General features: G+C 39.3%; 3 long non-coding RNA genes across 3 annotated transcripts; 2 read left to right on the top strand and 1 right to left on the bottom strand.

Moving 5' to 3' along the window:
• Positions 1-5,128: 5,128 nt before the first annotated feature.
• LOC136762888 (uncharacterized) lies at positions 5,129-5,828 on the top strand. The gene is made up of 2 exons (XR_010820927.1): positions 5,129-5,201; positions 5,611-5,828. It is a non-coding gene; the product is annotated as an uncharacterized LOC136762888 (long non-coding RNA).
• Positions 5,829-9,200: 3,372 nt separating this feature from the next.
• Positions 9,201-15,940, bottom strand: LOC136762885 (uncharacterized). Its single transcript, XR_010820925.1, has 2 exons — positions 15,570-15,940; positions 9,201-10,511 (listed from the first exon to the last, which is right to left on the bottom strand). It is a non-coding gene; the product is annotated as an uncharacterized LOC136762885 (long non-coding RNA).
• Positions 12,129-12,990, top strand: LOC136762886 (uncharacterized). The gene is made up of 2 exons (XR_010820926.1): positions 12,129-12,363; positions 12,773-12,990. It is a non-coding gene; the product is annotated as an uncharacterized LOC136762886 (long non-coding RNA).
• Positions 15,941-17,459: the final 1,519 nt, after the last annotated feature.

Below are 17,459 nucleotides of genomic sequence, written 5' to 3'. Positions count from 1 at the left end.
CCTGAAAAAAGAGACGAAAGAAGCGATACTATGTCACCCTCTTGTGGTAGAGATACGTCATTTCATCTGCACTTCAGTCATTCTGTTTCTTTCTCGTATTGTGCGTGACAGTCATATGAAAAATAATGTCAATGTGAATATCTTTCTCGCCTGTGACTTTCACCATCTTTAAAATGCCTGATTTCATGATACAGCAAATTAAATCTCGAATGCTTCAAATATCTTGTGAGGCAGTAATATCCCTAGTATTTTTGAATTATTTATTTTCGTATTGTATAAGTAATCAATTAACCTTCTCAAATACAGAATGGCTGGTAGCCAGTAGAAATAATCTGTCCATCAATTTATGGTGTAACTAATGTAGAACATGTTGCTTTGACTGTCTCAAGGACAGCAACCAACTTCATTCTATGCAATACTTATAGTTTCTCTCGATTGTTTGAGCACATTTGCAAAATACACTAAAGACTCTCAAAACATGAAATACATGACACAAAATCAAATACATCCATTAAAACATTCAACTTGTTATCTAATGAAAATTTATTTCCATCATTTGTTAAAGGCCCAGTGAATACTAACTACAACTATCAATACACCCTAACATGGTTAACCCACTTGTATATGTCTGTGCCATTTGTTGATACTATAATTATAGTATGAACATTAAAGGTAAGTAAACATATTATCACAGCATGGGCTGTATTCTTTTTTCCTAAAATTATTTCACCAAAGATGTTCAATAAAGAAAGAATGTCACTCTAGAGCAAGAATATCCAGAAACAAAAGGCTATATTGTACCTTATTCATTTTGTCCATTACAAATGCAATGATGTAGAAACAGAGAATAAAAATAAAATACTCCAAGCTAACAAATCACTGCGAAAACAGAGCAATGTCAAAAAAGGCAACACAGATACAGTAAACACCACATTCAGTGCATTTGTTCTTGACAGTCAGGCCACATTTTTCTTCAACTTCACACTTGATGTTTTCCCTTGCAATGCATCGTGGAAAGAATCTCCTTGCATGGCACATCCACGCATGTCTTAATCATTAATCATAAACTTTCCACCTCCATGCAGAGAACAATTCCTTGATTGGACTGAGAAAAGCAGAGTAAATAGATGCTGGAGACCCTCTGACCAATGAGGTTCCTCCATTGTCTCCATACTTTTGAAAGGTTGAAGCAGGCTTCATCCACATAAATGAATGTATTGGGTGTTGCGTTGTCCAGCCTGACTCACCTTTATTAACAACATGGTCAATACAGTAATTGTGGCACGAATTTAGTCTCAAACATTAGCTCTTTGTATACCCCTTTGAGCTACTCCAGCAAGTAGTCTACAGATGCATGCAAAAGAGGTGTAAACATAATCTCAATTTGTCATTTTCAGTGTAAAGAGGAAGAGCCAGGGGGAGGGGAGTAAAAGTGCCATCAAGGTCCTGAAGATCCTGACCCCGGTAGGGCACTCCTGTCTGATCAAGAGGTGGTCTGCTCAGATTCCCAACAAGCTGGCGGACCATGACCCCTGTGTGACCTCGTTGGCTGAGCTGGTGGGCCTGGATGGAGATGCCAATGCCTACATCTACAGACACAAGCCTGCCCTGCAGGATGTGAAGAGCCTGCCCCAGCATGCAGAGAGCCTGGGCAGCTTTTAGCTGGCTGAGATATGATGATCCACAGAAAAAATCTTATCATTGATGGGAACAATGTTATGGTCAGGCTCTGATTCTGGAGATCTCGATCTACAGCCCCTTTCAAACCCTAGCACACCAACCATTGTGCAATAAATATTTATATATTAACTATGTGGTTTTGTCACAAATTTGGCCCCTTTTGGTAGTTTGTGCAATATATGGATTTTACGTAAATATGCAGTTTTAAATTTGTTTTTTAATATATTTAGAATATGTTTTTTTAACGTAAAATATACTTATATACTTTAAAAATGTGTATCCTAATATTTTTACACACTGCCACTTCACATGAACAAAACTCCCAGGATTTGTCCTTCATAGAAAACACAACACAATGTATTGAAAGATAACATTAAATGTATAAACTGTTTATTTTCAACACTTATTCAAAAATAACATTCACATGAATGTAATGAGCTTGTATGCAATATACATAGTTTACATGTGTAATGTAATAGTAAATGAAGTGATGATACTGATGAAAAGCAATGACAAACTGTGCTATTCAAACATATTACTTAGTGATTATAGTCGCCCATATGAATCAGCAACAAATCGGCAGGACCAACAAGCAAATGAGACCCATACCTTTACTGAAAGGCAATTTCAACAACAAAAGAAAAATAAACAACTGAAGCTTAATGGGCTGTGTTTCTTCAGTTTCTTCAGCATATTGTTATGAAGTAACATGTATTGTACACAGAATGAAAAAACCCAAACAAGACAGAATTACACAATCTTGCATTAAAGGACCACTAGTATGTAACTGTAGAGATCAATTGCAAAGATGTTACAGAAATGTACTGTTCATGATGAGAGATCATTTATATTTCACACCTGACCACTTTATAAAAGGATCAAACATGCTGCAATTAAGCCAACTTTGCTTGCTTGTAATTTGTTGCTGTTTTAGCAGCAACTTAAAACACCAGAACATTTGTGGGCTAATGCATGAAGTGCAAGATAACTGTTCAGTTTATTGTGGCTTTCAAGGTAAAGTAAGTTGCTGATGGACGTTTCATGGTTTGCAATGGCGTATTTCAGATTAATGCCATTGCAGAAAGCTGTTTTTTCTTTTTTCTCCCCTATTATCATTATGATCTCTATATTGTTGTGCACTGTTCACTGTTGTTAATGTTATAAAACATTTATATTCATGGCTTGCAGGCAAATGTGTGTTTTTAGCAGCTTAAAATTATGTTATGCACAATTCAAAAGCTCTTATGTATATATTTGTTTCACATTAAATCTTTTAAATAATTATTAATTATTAAACAATAAATAGGAAACAATAATTTCCTGTTTATCCTGATTGTCACGTCATCTTCATACTTCACAACTCGGAACACTCCGCTATTGTGAGGTCACAGTGTCATCAAGATTCTGATGATCTTAAAGTGTATTGTAACTCAAGTTTGGCATTAATCTGATTGCTTCTGACCTGAGAATATGCACCTTTCACGTGTCATGAGTTTCATTGTGGTCTTTGCCCTTCTATCTGTTGGAAATTGCCATCATTACAAATACAGTTTTGTAAAAGAGGCTGATTTTGAGAACTGGTGGGCCTCCATCAATGTCCTGTTCAAACTCGTGGAGAACATTGGAAAACTTCACCTCATCTTCTGCCTGTTGATTTGGGCTAAGGGATATCTGTGGACAAAAAAGGTAAAAGGAAACATTTTAATGTTATAATTATATAAATGAAACATTAATTAATTCAAATATGGTTTTATAGACCTTTGATATTGACTTCCATACAGTTTGATTTCTTGGTTCTTATTCTTGTCCTCGTTTATCTCATTTAGGCTGCAATTCCTCCGGCTGTGACAGGGGTGTGTACTGCCTGCCAGAAGTCCAGCCTCAAGAGATGCAAAGGTCCCATCTCTAAAGGTACACCTGGATAGTCATTATAAAAGCTGCATTGACCATGCATTTTCAAATCTGATTCAATTTTCTCGGGGGGGGGGGATCCCACATGGACTAGTTTCCTGGAGTCAAAATGTTTCAACTTTGTGCTGAAAATGTATTTCAAGAGGAATAAAGTCATTGGTTAACTTATGTTATACTGTGCTTTTGATCACAAACTGTTTCCCATTTCAAATCATACGGAACAGTGTGAAATGAAAGTAAAAGTACATGATATAATAATTCCAATGAGAATTAATTTTATTGATAATGTATAACTTCACAAAGATATCATAATAACTTCGCTATTAATGGTTACCAAAATCCAAACCATGGGTTATTAGATGAAAAATAATTTGAGACTGCAAAATGTTTTAAAGGAAAAGAAAGAGCAGACTAGGAGAACCCACTGGACTTTATTGTGTGGATACCTGAGCCAGAACACGAGTACTGACTAAGAGGACTGACTGAGAATGTATTTCCCCTGACTGTTGTCTGTGTTGTTCACTCAGAGGGCAGTGTCTTGGGGGGGCCTGCTGCCAGTCCTCGAAGACAGTGGATAAAGCAGCCTCCACAAGAACTTCTGGATCTGCTGGAGAAGACTCCCCTCATCGATGAGGATGAACCCTCCACTGTGTGCAGACCAGGTGAGTCTCAGAGAGCTACAGATCGGGGGGTTACAAGTCTGGTCCTGGAGGGCCGCAATCCAGCAGGTTTTACAGAAAGCCTCGGAATGATCAACACCTTATACGCTGGGAATTTTGTAATTCGCAGGTGACTTTTGCAGTGTCTCAATCATGCAGTATAATTGAATCATCTCTCACAGCAGAATCAGCAGTGTTACAATATGTCTGTCCTCAGTAATCTGGCCACAGCTAGTGTGCTGAGTTATATTCCTGAAGGCAGTGAGTTTGTGCTGACTTTCCACACATGTGTTGTCCCAACTCCTGCAGCCCGTCTGGTGGGGCCCCTGTTCTGGGGTGTCTGCGCTGACACTGATGGGGAAACAGAAGAGGATGAGGAGGATACGTGAGTGACTTTTAATTTGCCTTAACTGTATCTATACTGTTAGTAATTATGCCTGTTTGACACCTCTGCCCAAATAGGATAGACAGGGATAGGTTATTATGAATAATATTGCTATGGTTTATTTGTTTCTCATCAAATACCCTCACCCAGGGCTGTTCCAGGCTCTTTGAGGATAAACATCAGTATCTTTTGTATGAACAGCCTATCTCTTCAGGAACCTAACTAAGCCTGCTGATGACCAATACATATTGTTTATAAATAATCATTATATTTACAAATCCTTTGCTGCTCTGAAAATAACTGACTTCTTTTCATAGGAGGAAAGATACTGTCCCTGCAGGAGCACCAGGAAGAGGCGTGGAAGAGGAGTGCATGACTTTAAGTCGCTCCTTCCACAAGCACGAGAGCACAGGAGGCCACAGGCCTGGAGTTAGGCTTTGTGCGACTCTCCCTGTGAAGACAGCTGCCAGCAGCACCACGGCCAGACCAAGACCGACTGCAATCCAGAAACATCCAGTGAGGACTAGTCAGTACAGGTTTCCTAAAGAAACACAGGCAGAGCGCAGGTCAGTAATGTAAGGGTCTGAGAGTGTGTTCATGTATGTTTAACATGGTTTATTGTGTGCATGTCTGTAATCACTCCCCCGGAGATCCCTAATACATGACTTACGCCTGAGAACAGGTCTTCTGCTGTAACCAGTTTGACACTTTTCTGGGATGTGCAGATCGGGCACTTGGTGGTGTTTCGATTCTGGGATCTCAATGCATGCATACAGGTGCCTTAAAGACGCAGGGATTTTTGTCAACTGATTTAAAAGTGGAGCCTACCAGCTTGACTGGAATATTCAAATGCCATTGGAGCTCTTTATTATTATTATTTTTACCATTCATCTCTGAAGTTGTTACAGTGAGCTGTATAAATGCATGTGATATTTTTGCACCATCTGATAACGTCTGTCTGTGCATTCCCCCCAGAGCAAAGCTGGACAAATGGTTGGCATCAAAAGGCAAGACCCCGAAAAGGCCGTCAATGATAGTGTCTCCCCGTGCCAGAGAGGCAGGGAGGAGAGCCTGAGAGAGGAGTGGGAGAGAAAAACTACTGGACTTCGGCTTGGAGTTGACATCTGTTTGTCCTGTTTGTCTTTTTGTTTTGTTTGTTCATTGTGGACAATAAATCACTTATTGCACCATAACACTGCCTCTGTGTTTCATAATCCCCTGCCTGAGATCCGGGTCCAACGCACCACAGTATGTAATGCTAAAGCTTGAGACAGTGCTACTTAAACTCACCTCCCTGAGTTTCTCAATATAAGGACAATTGGGAAAGGTAGATTTGCCCTTGATATCAAATAATAATGATGCAAAGTTTAAGGCAGAACACATTCAATAAAACGGAAGGAGAGTACATCATATCATAACAATCCTAACCTGGGGGAAGATTAGTGAATTTGCTGACCAACTTGGAATCTCAGTTTTTGTTTGTTTGTTTGTTTGTTTGTGTTTTCAGCTTGTATAGCCTTTCTGACCCCTTGGCATAGTCCATCCCGTCACAGTGGAATAAGGGAGTGACTGACTAGGTCACCAAACTCCTCCAGCACACGTCTAAACCCCTCTACCTCTATGGACCTCTCCTTTGTTCTTGTCCTCGACCTCAGCCTCTTCCTTGTCCATTCTTGCAAACAGCTCAGAGGTGACCTCTTTCATGCATGAATAAGGACTGATTGCTGAATGAACATAAGAACATAAGAAAGTTTGCAAACAAGAGGAGGCCATTCGCCCCATCGTGCTCGTTTGGTGTCCATTAATAACTAAGTGATCCAAGAATACTATCCAGTCTATTTTTAAATGTTCCCAAATTTTCAGCATCTACCACATTGCTGGGGAGTTTGTTCCAGATTGTGACAACTCTCTGTGTGAAGAAGTGTCTCCTGTTTTCCGTTTTGAATGCCTTGTAGCCCAATTTCCATTTGTGTCCCCGGGTGCGTGTGTCCCTGCTGATCTGGAAAAGCTCCTCTGGTTTGATGTGGTCCATGCCCTTCATGATTTTGAAGACTTGGATCAAGTCCTCACGTAGTCTCCTCTGTTCCAGGGTGAAAAGGTTCAGTTCCCTCAGTCTCTCAGTAGGACATTCCCTTCAGACCTGGAATAAGTCTGGTTGCTCTCCTCTGAACTGCCTCTAGAGCAGCGATATCTTTCTTGAAGTGTGGAGCCCAGAACTGTACACAGTATTCCAGATGAGGTCTAACTAGTGCATTGTACAGTCTTAACATTTTGACAATATACCCTAACATTGTGTTTGCCTTTTTTATTGCTTCCCCACACTGTTTGGATGGAGAAAGTGAGGAGTCCACATAGATTCCGAGGTCTTTCTCATGCGATACTTCATTTAGTTCTATTCCTCCCATAGTGTAATTATAGTGGACATTTTTGTTACCTGCGTGTATTACCTTGCACTTGTCCACATTGAATTTCATCTGTCAGGTGTCGGCCCACAACTGAATTTTTATCCAAGTCCCTTTGAATAGCCTGAAAAAAGAGACGAAAGAAGCGATACTATGTCACCCTCTTGTGGTAGAGATACGTCATTTCATCTGCACTTCAGTCATTCTGTTTCTTTCTCGTATTGTGCGTGACAGTCATATGAAAAATAATGTCAATGTGAATATCTTTCTCGCCTGTGACTTTCACCATCTTTAAAATGCCTGATTTCATGATACAGCAAATTAAATCTCGAATGCTTCAAATATCTTGTGAGGCAGTAATATCCCTAGTATTTTTGAATTATTTATTTTCGTATTGTATAAGTAATCAATTAACCTTCTCAAATACAGAATGGCTGGTAGCCAGTAGAAATAATCTGTCCATCAATTTATGGTGTAACTAATGTAGAACATGTTGCTTTGACTGTCTCAAGGACAGCAACCAACTTCATTCTATGCAATACTTATAGTTTCTCTCGATTGTTTGAGCACATTTGCAAAATACACTAAAGACTCTCAAAACATGAAATACATGACACAAAATCAAATACATCCATTAAAACATTCAACTTGTTATCTAATGAAAATTTATTTCCATCATTTGTTAAAGGCCCAGTGAATACTAACTACAACTATCAATACACCCTAACATGGTTAACCCACTTGTATATGTCTGTGCCATTTGTTGATACTATAATTATAGTATGAACATTAAAGGTAAGTAAACATATTATCACAGCATGGGCTGTATTCTTTTTTCCTAAAATTATTTCACCAAAGATGTTCAATAAAGAAAGAATGTCACTCTAGAGCAAGAATATCCAGAAACAAAAGGCTATATTGTACCTTATTCATTTTGTCCATTACAAATGCAATGATGTAGAAACAGAGAATAAAAATAAAATACTCCAAGCTAACAAATCACTGCGAAAACAGAGCAATGTCAAAAAAGGCAACACAGATACAGTAAACACCACATTCAGTGCATTTGTTCTTGACAGTCAGGCCACATTTTTCTTCAACTTCACACTTGATGTTTTCCCTTGCAATGCATCGTGGAAAGAATCTCCTTGCATGGCACATCCACGCATGTCTTAATCATTAATCATAAACTTTCCACCTCCATGCAGAGAACAATTCCTTGATTGGACTGAGAAAAGCAGAGTAAATAGATGCTGGAGACCCTCTGACCAATGAGGTTCCTCCATTGTCTCCATACTTTTGAAAGGTTGAAGCAGGCTTCATCCACATAAATGAATGTATTGGGTGTTGCGTTGTCCAGCCTGACTCACCTTTATTAACAACATGGTCAATACAGTAATTGTGGCACGAATTTAGTCTCAAACATTAGCTCTTTGTATACCCCTTTGAGCTACTCCAGCAAGTAGTCTACAGATGCATGCAAAAGAGGTGTAAACATAATCTCAATTTGTCATTTTCAGTGTAAAGAGGAAGAGCCAGGGGGAGGGGAGTAAAAGTGCCATCAAGGTCCTGAAGATCCTGACCCCGGTAGGGCACTCCTGTCTGATCAAGAGGTGGTCTGCTCAGATTCCCAACAAGCTGGCGGACCATGACCCCTGTGTGACCTCGTTGGCTGAGCTGGTGGGCCTGGATGGAGATGCCAATGCCTACATCTACAGACACAAGCCTGCCCTGCAGGATGTGAAGAGCCTGCCCCAGCATGCAGAGAGCCTGGGCAGCTTTTAGCTGGCTGAGATATGATGATCCACAGAAAAAATCTTATCATTGATGGGAACAATGTTATGGTCAGGCTCTGATTCTGGAGATCTCGATCTACAGCCCCTTTCAAACCCTAGCACACCAACCATTGTGCAATAAATATTTATATATTAACTATGTGGTTTTGTCACAAATTTGGCCCCTTTTGGTAGTTTGTGCAATATATGGATTTTACGTAAATATGCAGTTTTAAATTTGTTTTTTAATATATTTAGAATATGTTTTTTTAACGTAAAATATACTTATATACTTTAAAAATGTGTATCCTAATATTTTTACACACTGCCACTTCACATGAACAAAACTCCCAGGATTTGTCCTTCATAGAAAACACAACACAATGTATTGAAAGATAACATTAAATGTATAAACTGTTTATTTTCAACACTTATTCAAAAATAACATTCACATGAATGTAATGAGCTTGTATGCAATATACATAGTTTACATGTGTAATGTAATAGTAAATGAAGTGATGATACTGATGAAAAGCAATGACAAACTGTGCTATTCAAACATATTACTTAGTGATTATAGTCGCCCATATGAATCAGCAACAAATCGGCAGGACCAACAAGCAAATGAGACCCATACCTTTACTGAAAGGCAATTTCAACAACAAAAGAAAAATAAACAACTGAAGCTTAATGGGCTGTGTTTCTTCAGTTTCTTCAGCATATTGTTATGAAGTAACATGTATTGTACACAGAATGAAAAAACCCAAACAAGACAGAATTACACAATCTTGCATTAAAGGACCACTAGTATGTAACTGTAGAGATCAATTGCAAACATGTTACAGAAATGTACTGTTCATGATGAGAGATCATTTATATTTCACACCTGACCACTTTATAAAAGGATCAAACATGCTGCAATTAAGCCAACTTTGCTTGCTTGTAATTTGTTGCTGTTTTAGCAGCAACTTAAAACACCAGAACATTTGTGGGCTAATGCATGAAGTGCAAGATAACTGTTCAGTTTATTGTGGCTTTCAAGGTAAAGTAAGTTGCTGATGGACGTTTCATGGTTTGCAATGGCGTATTTCAGATTAATGCCATTGCAGAAAGCTGTTTTTTCTTTTTTCTCCCCTATTATCATTATGATCTCTATATTGTTGTGCACTGTTCACTGTTGTTAATGTTATAAAACATTTATATTCATGGCTTGCAGGCAAATGTGTGTTTTTAGCAGCTTAAAATTATGTTATGCACAATTCAAAAGCTCTTATGTATATATTTGTTTCACATTAAATCTTTTAAATAATTATTAATTATTAAACAATAAATAGGAAACAATAATTTCCTGTTTATCCTGATTGTCACGTCATCTTCATACTTCACAACTCGGAACACTCCGCTATTGTGAGGTCACAGTGTCATCAAGATTCTGATGATCTTAAAGTGTATTGTAACTCAAGTTTGGCATTAATCTGATTGCTTCTGACCTGAGAATATGCACCTTTCACGTGTCATGAGTTTCATTGTGGTCTTTGCCCTTCTATCTGTTGGAAATTGCCATCATTACAAATACAGTTTTGTAAAAGAGGCTGATTTTGAGAACTGGTGGGCCTCCATCAATGTCCTGTTCAAACTCGTGGAGAACATTGGAAAACTTCACCTCATCTTCTGCCTGTTGATTTGGGCTAAGGGATATCTGTGGACAAAAAAGGTAAAAGGAAACATTTTAATGTTATAATTATATAAATGAAACATTAATTAATTCAAATATGGTTTTATAGACCTTTGATATTGACTTCCATACAGTTTGATTTCTTGGTTCTTATTCTTGTCCTCGTTTATCTCATTTAGGCTGCAATTCCTCCGGCTGTGACAGGGGTGTGTACTGCCTGCCAGAAGTCCAGCCTCAAGAGATGCAAAGGTCCCATCTCTAAAGGTACACCTGGATAGTCATTATAAAAGCTGCATTGACCATGCATTTTCAAATCTGATTCAATTTTCTCGGGGGGGGGGGGGATCCCACATGGACTAGTTTCCTGGAGTCAAAATGTTTCAACTTTGTGCTGAAAATGTATTTCAAGAGGAATAAAGTCATTGGTTAACTTATGTTATACTGTGCTTTTGATCACAAACTGTTTCCCATTTCAAATCATACGGAACAGTGTGAAATGAAAGTAAAAGTACATGATATAATAATTCCAATGAGAATTAATTTTATTGATAATGTATAACTTCACAAAGATATCATAATAACTTCGCTATTAATGGTTACCAAAATCCAAACCATGGGTTATTAGATGAAAAATAATTTGAGACTGCAAAATGTTTTAAAGGAAAAGAAAGAGCAGACTAGGAGAACCCACTGGACTTTATTGTGTGGATACCTGAGCCAGAACACGAGTACTGACTAAGAGGACTGACTGAGAATGTATTTCCCCTGACTGTTGTCTGTGTTGTTCACTCAGAGGGCAGTGTCTTGGGGGGGCCTGCTGCCAGTCCTCGAAGACAGTGGATAAAGCAGCCTCCACAAGAACTTCTGGATCTGCTGGAGAAGACTCCCCTCATCGATGAGGATGAACCCTCCACTGTGTGCAGACCAGGTGAGTCTCAGAGAGCTACAGATCGGGGGGTTACAAGTCTGGTCCTGGAGGGCCGCAATCCAGCAGGTTTTACAGAAAGCCTCGGAATGATCAACACCTTATACGCTGGGAATTTTGTAATTCGCAGGTGACTTTTGCAGTGTCTCAATCATGCAGTATAATTGAATCATCTCTCACAGCAGAATCAGCAGTGTTACAATATGTCTGTCCTCAGTAATCTGGCCACAGCTAGTGTGCTGAGTTATATTCCTGAAGGCAGTGAGTTTGTGCTGACTTTCCACACATGTGTTGTCCCAACTCCTGCAGCCCGTCTGGTGGGGCCCCTGTTCTGGGGTGTCTGCGCTGACACTGATGGGGAAACAGAAGAGGATGAGGAGGATACGTGAGTGACTTTTAATTTGCCTTAACTGTATCTATACTGTTAGTAATTATGCCTGTTTGACACCTCTGCCCAAATAGGATAGACAGGGATAGGTTATTATGAATAATATTGCTATGGTTTATTTGTTTCTCATCAATTACCCTCACCCAGGGCTGTTCCAGGCTCTTTGAGGATAAACATCAGTATCTTTTGTATGAACAGCCTATCTCTTCAGGAACCTAACTAAGCCTGCTGATGACCAATACATATTGTTTATAAATAATCATTATATTTACAAATCCTTTGCTGCTCTGAAAATAACTGACTTCTTTTCATAGGAGGAAAGATACTGTCCCTGCAGGAGCACCAGGAAGAGGCGTGGAAGAGGAGTGCATGACTTTAAGTCGCTCCTTCCACAAGCACGAGAGCACAGGAGGCCACAGGCCTGGAGTTAGGCTTTGTGCGACTCTCCCTGTGAAGACAGCTGCCAGCAGCACCACGGCCAGACCAAGACCGACTGCAATCCAGAAACATCCAGTGAGGACTAGTCAGTACAGGTTTCCTAAAGAAACACAGGCAGAGCGCAGGTCAGTAATGTAAGGGTCTGAGAGTGTGTTCATGTATGTTTAACATGGTTTATTGTGTGCATGTCTGTAATCACTCCCCCGGAGATCCCTAATACATGACTTACGCCTGAGAACAGGTCTTCTGCTGTAACCAGTTTGACACTTTTCTGGGATGTGCAGATCGGGCACTTGGTGGTGTTTCGATTCTGGGATCTCAATGCATGCATACAGGTGCCTTAAAGACGCAGGGATTTTTGTCAACTGATTTAAAAGTGGAGCCTACCAGCTTGACTGGAATATTCAAATGCCATTGGAGCTCTTTATTATTATTATTTTTACCATTCATCTCTGAAGTTGTTACAGTGAGCTGTATAAATGCATGTGATATTTTTGCACCATCTGATAACGTCTGTCTGTGCATTCCCCCCAGAGCAAAGCTGGACAAATGGTTGGCATCAAAAGGCAAGACCCCGAAAAGGCCGTCAATGATAGTGTCTCCCCGTGCCAGAGAGGCAGGGAGGAGAGCCTGAGAGAGGAGTGGGAGAGAAAAACTACTGGACTTCGGCTTGGAGTTGACATCTGTTTGTCCTGTTTGTCTTTTTGTTTTGTTTGTTCATTGTGGACAATAAATCACTTATTGCACCATAACACTGCCTCTGTGTTTCATAATCCCCTGCCTGAGATCCCCGGTACCGGGTCCAACGCACCACAGTATGTAATGCTAAAGCTTGAGACAGTGCTACTTAAACTCACCTCCCTGAGTTTCTCAATATAAGGACAATTGGGAAAGGTAGATTTGCCCTTGATATCAAATAATAATGATGCAAAGTTTAAGGCAGAACACATTCAATAAAACGGAAGGAGAGTACATCATATCATAACAATCCTAACCTGGGGGAAGATTAGTGAATTTGCTGACCAACTTGGAATCTCAGTTTTTGTTTGTTTGTTTGTTTGTGTTTTCAGCTTGTATAGCCTTTCTGACCCCTTGGCATAGTCCATCCCGTCACAGTGGAATAAGGGAGTGACTGACTAGGTCACCAAACTCCTCCAGCACACGTCTAAACCCCTCTACCTCTATGGACCTCTCCTTTGTTCTTGTCCTCGACCTCAGCCTCTTCCTTGTCCATTCTTGCAAACAGCTCAGAGGTGACCTCTTTCATGCATGAATAAGGACTGATAGCTGAATGAACATAAGAACATAAGAAAGTTTACAAACAAGAGGAGGCCATTCGCCCCATCGTGCTCGTTTGGTGTCCATTAATAACTAAGTGATCCAAGAATACTATCCAGTCTATTTTTAAATGTTCCCAAATTTTCAGCATCTACCACATTGCTCGGGAGTTTGTTTGTTATTTGTTATTTTAGAATCATCTGCAAATCTGACAAGTTTGCTAACTATCCCATAGTCCAGATCATTAATATAGATTAGAAAAAGCAGAGGCCCTAATACTTATACCTGTGGAACTCCACTAACAACCTCACTCCAGTTAGAAGTAACTCCTCTAATCGACACCCTCTGTTTCCTATACATCAACCAGTTCATAATCCATCTACTTACAGTACATTACCCTGAATGCCTACAGCTTCCAATTTGAGGATCAGTCTTTGGTGTGGAACCTTATCAAAAGCTTTCAGAAAATCTAAGTATATCATATCATATGCTTTCACATGATCTAAAACTGCAGTTGCATGTTCACAAAATTTGAATAAATTAGTAAGACATGATCTGCCTCGTCTAAACCCATGTTGACTATCTCGAAGAATATGATTTTCATTAAGATGCTCCTCTATTTTCTGTCTAATAATATTTTCCAACATTTTACAGGTGATGCAGGTGAGACTGATTGGTCTGTAATTTCCTGGCTCAGTTTTGTCCCCTTTCTTGTGGATTGGTATGACATTTACTGTCTTCCAGTCAGTTGGCACATCCCCGTTCTAAGTGTCATTTGGAATATTTGACTTAGCGGCCTATAAATAATTTCCCTCATTTCTTTAAGGACTGTTGGAAATATACCATCTGGCCCAGGTGATTTGTTTGTTTTTAATTCTGCTAGTCCCTTTAGTACCTCCTCCTCATTTATCCTGATCTCTCTTAGGATTTGTCTGGACTGATTGTTAACCTGTGGCATGTTATCGGTCTTTTCTTTTGTAAAAACCTCTGTGAAATACTCATTTAGAACATTTGCTACATCTTGTTCGTTTTCCAAGATACTTCCATTTTTGCCCTTTATCTGTTTCACTTCCTCCCTTATTGTCCTCTTGCTGTTGTAATATTGAAAAAGCTCTTTGTGTTAATTTTAGCTCCAAGAGCTATGTTTCTTTCTATTTCCCTCTTTGCTTTCCTGATCCCTTTCTTACGATCTCTTTGCAGCTCAACATATTCTATGTATTTTGTTTTGTCTCCGTCCCTTTTGTATGCGCTATACAACATTTTCTTCCTCTTGATATTTTTTTTGCATACCTCTATTAAACCATTTTGGCCAATGTTTTTTGGTTCTCAATTTGCTAAGTTTTGGTACAAATTTCTCCTGAGCCTCAAGTAGTATATTCCTAAAATATACCCATCCGTTGTCAACTCTTCAAAATGCCGCCTCATACCTTCAAGGTTTGCTTTTCTGAAATTGTAGACCATTGTTTTAGACTTGGGCCTTGTTTTTTGAAAGAATGCCTCAAAGCTAACCATGTTGTGATCACAATTTGCCATTGGTTCTCCAACTACTGTCCCCCTGACTCTTGGTCATTTGAAAAGATCAAGTCAATGCATGATCTCTCTCTGGTTGGTTCCCTGACAAATGGAGTTAGAAAGCAGTCATTTACCATCTCAACCATTTCTATTTCTGCTTCTGTAGTCCCAACTGGGCTTTCCCAGTCTATGTTTGGGAAATTGAAATCCCCCATTATAACAGCCACATCCTTGCTACATGCAGTAGAGGTCTTCACGGTCCAGAAATGTGTGCCCGAAACCAAAGAGACCCGGAAATGTGCTATCCGTAGCCGACCCGGACCCGTCTATTATTTGAAAGTTTGGACCCGGACCCGTGCAGAACCGAGAAGTTCCGTAAATGTACAACCCGGACCCCATCGGACCCGTCTATTATTTGAAATCTGGATCCGGACCCGGCCGGGACACACAGACCCGATTGAACCAATCGGCACAGATCCCAAAGCTAATCACAATTAACAAGTTAATTTACAAGTTGTGAAAATAAAACTTTGTGTCTTACCTAATGTAACGCTAGTAGCTTCTCTCCTGTACCTGGCCGTGACGCACACAGTCTGTCCTCCTTGCCAGGACAGTTGGTAAAATAACATCCATGTTGCTCCTCTTGCTGATTGAAAGGGCCAGTATATTTTGTTTCAGATTTTATATTTACAAAGCGAACGAACTCCAACCATGATATCTCAAAAATCGCGCCGACGCCAATAATGCACTTCGGTTTACGTCATCTGTCAAACACCGATATGGCGGAATAAGTCCCGCCTTCTAAATACAAGAGCCAATCGTCAATTGGTAAAGTCCTCGCGTCACTCGGGTATTACTCACAATAATAAACAGACCCGGAACCCGAAGTACAAGAATGGGACCCGACCCGGACCCGACTGACTGTTTAAAATAAGGACCCGTGAAGACCTCTAACATGCAGTCCTGATTATACTGTACAATGCAACATCTTGCTGAATATGGGTGGTCTGTAACACACTCCTACCACTAATCATCCACATCTCTTGTCCAAAAGTTTCACACACAAAGATTGTGTTATGTTACTGGGATCGAATTTTAGTTCTTCTGCGTCAATGTCATTTTTCACATATAATGCTACCCCACATCCTCTTCTCTCCTAAACTGTGTGTATCCTTCTAACTTATATTTTTCCCCATCGTTTTCTGTAAGCCATGTTTCAAAAGAAGTTTTGCACAGGTGCATAAGAGGTTAAGATTAATCAGAGTAATTTGTTTGTTTTGTTTGACATGATTTACTCAGCTGAGTTTTGCATCTTTTATAGAGCGTTGTGTTTACTGTTTTATAAAAATGTCCTTAGCATTGGTGAGAAAGAGAAAATAATTATAATAAATAATAATGTGCGCATTAGATTATGCTGGAGACCAAATAGACCCCAGTTTCATTAAGTGTCTTAGCAATTGAGATAAACTGTAATATTCCTGTCATCAGTAAGCATGTAAAACGACCCCATATACTTGGCCAGCAATTCGGATTGCCAATCAACAATACTACACCAAATTGATGTGCATAAATAATGCTTGCTGAGACAAGTTATTTAAATGGAAAAGTCTGAAACCCCGTGTTGTAGACAGAATGGAAACGTGATTCGAAATGCACAGGCATTTTCAGGCAACTATGAGCTGTGGGGCCTTGAGCGTGTCACCATGAAGGTGTTAAAATCACAATTCTCAATTACTTAATTGGACCCTTAATTGATCTAATAATTTCCTAAATCAGAGTCTTTTCGTTATTTATAACAGTATGGGTTTTAAGTTAAGAATAAAATTGTATTATTAAAATATTAAGGAACTAACATTTTGAGTCAAATGTAATCAACTTCAACATCAAATTTAGGGGTTCAATTAAGTAATTGAGAGCTCGGTTGGAACAAAAACCAGCAGGGTAGGTGGTATTCCAGGACAGGTTTGAGAACCACTGACTTAATTAAACCCTTAATTTAACAAATAATTTGCTGACATTTTAATTTTTACATTGTGTAACTGATAAAAAGTTGTTTAATTGATAAGATAAGTTCCTTATACAATTTTATACTAAGCCATACTGTTCACAATCTTGGACGAGTTAGTCCAGGACTTGGGTCTGTGAACAGGCCATTATGTATGTGTCCTGCCTAGAACGAATTAAGCCATCTAGATTTTTCCCCAAGGTTTTCCGAAGTCACGGGATATTACAAAAAAGTAGTTAAGTGTGTGTGCAGTTGTATAGCTCTGAATTCAGTCCTGGCGAAACTGTTTAAACGGGAGTAGCAATGCTGTATTGTCTGGTTATTCTTGATCTCAATATCTTAAAATACTGCCCTCAAGAAGCTGGCCAGCAGCAGCAAAACCCATTCACCTACCAATGCCTGACACAAATATTTAAAACGATACTG

The sequence above is a fragment of the Amia ocellicauda genome, chromosome 11, assembly GCF_036373705.1.
Source record: "Amia ocellicauda isolate fAmiCal2 chromosome 11, fAmiCal2.hap1, whole genome shotgun sequence".
NCBI lineage: Eukaryota > Metazoa > Chordata > Actinopteri > Amiiformes > Amiidae > Amia > Amia ocellicauda.
Note: the sequence above shows the minus strand (reverse complement) of the source record. Positions and strands in the feature narration are given on the sequence as shown.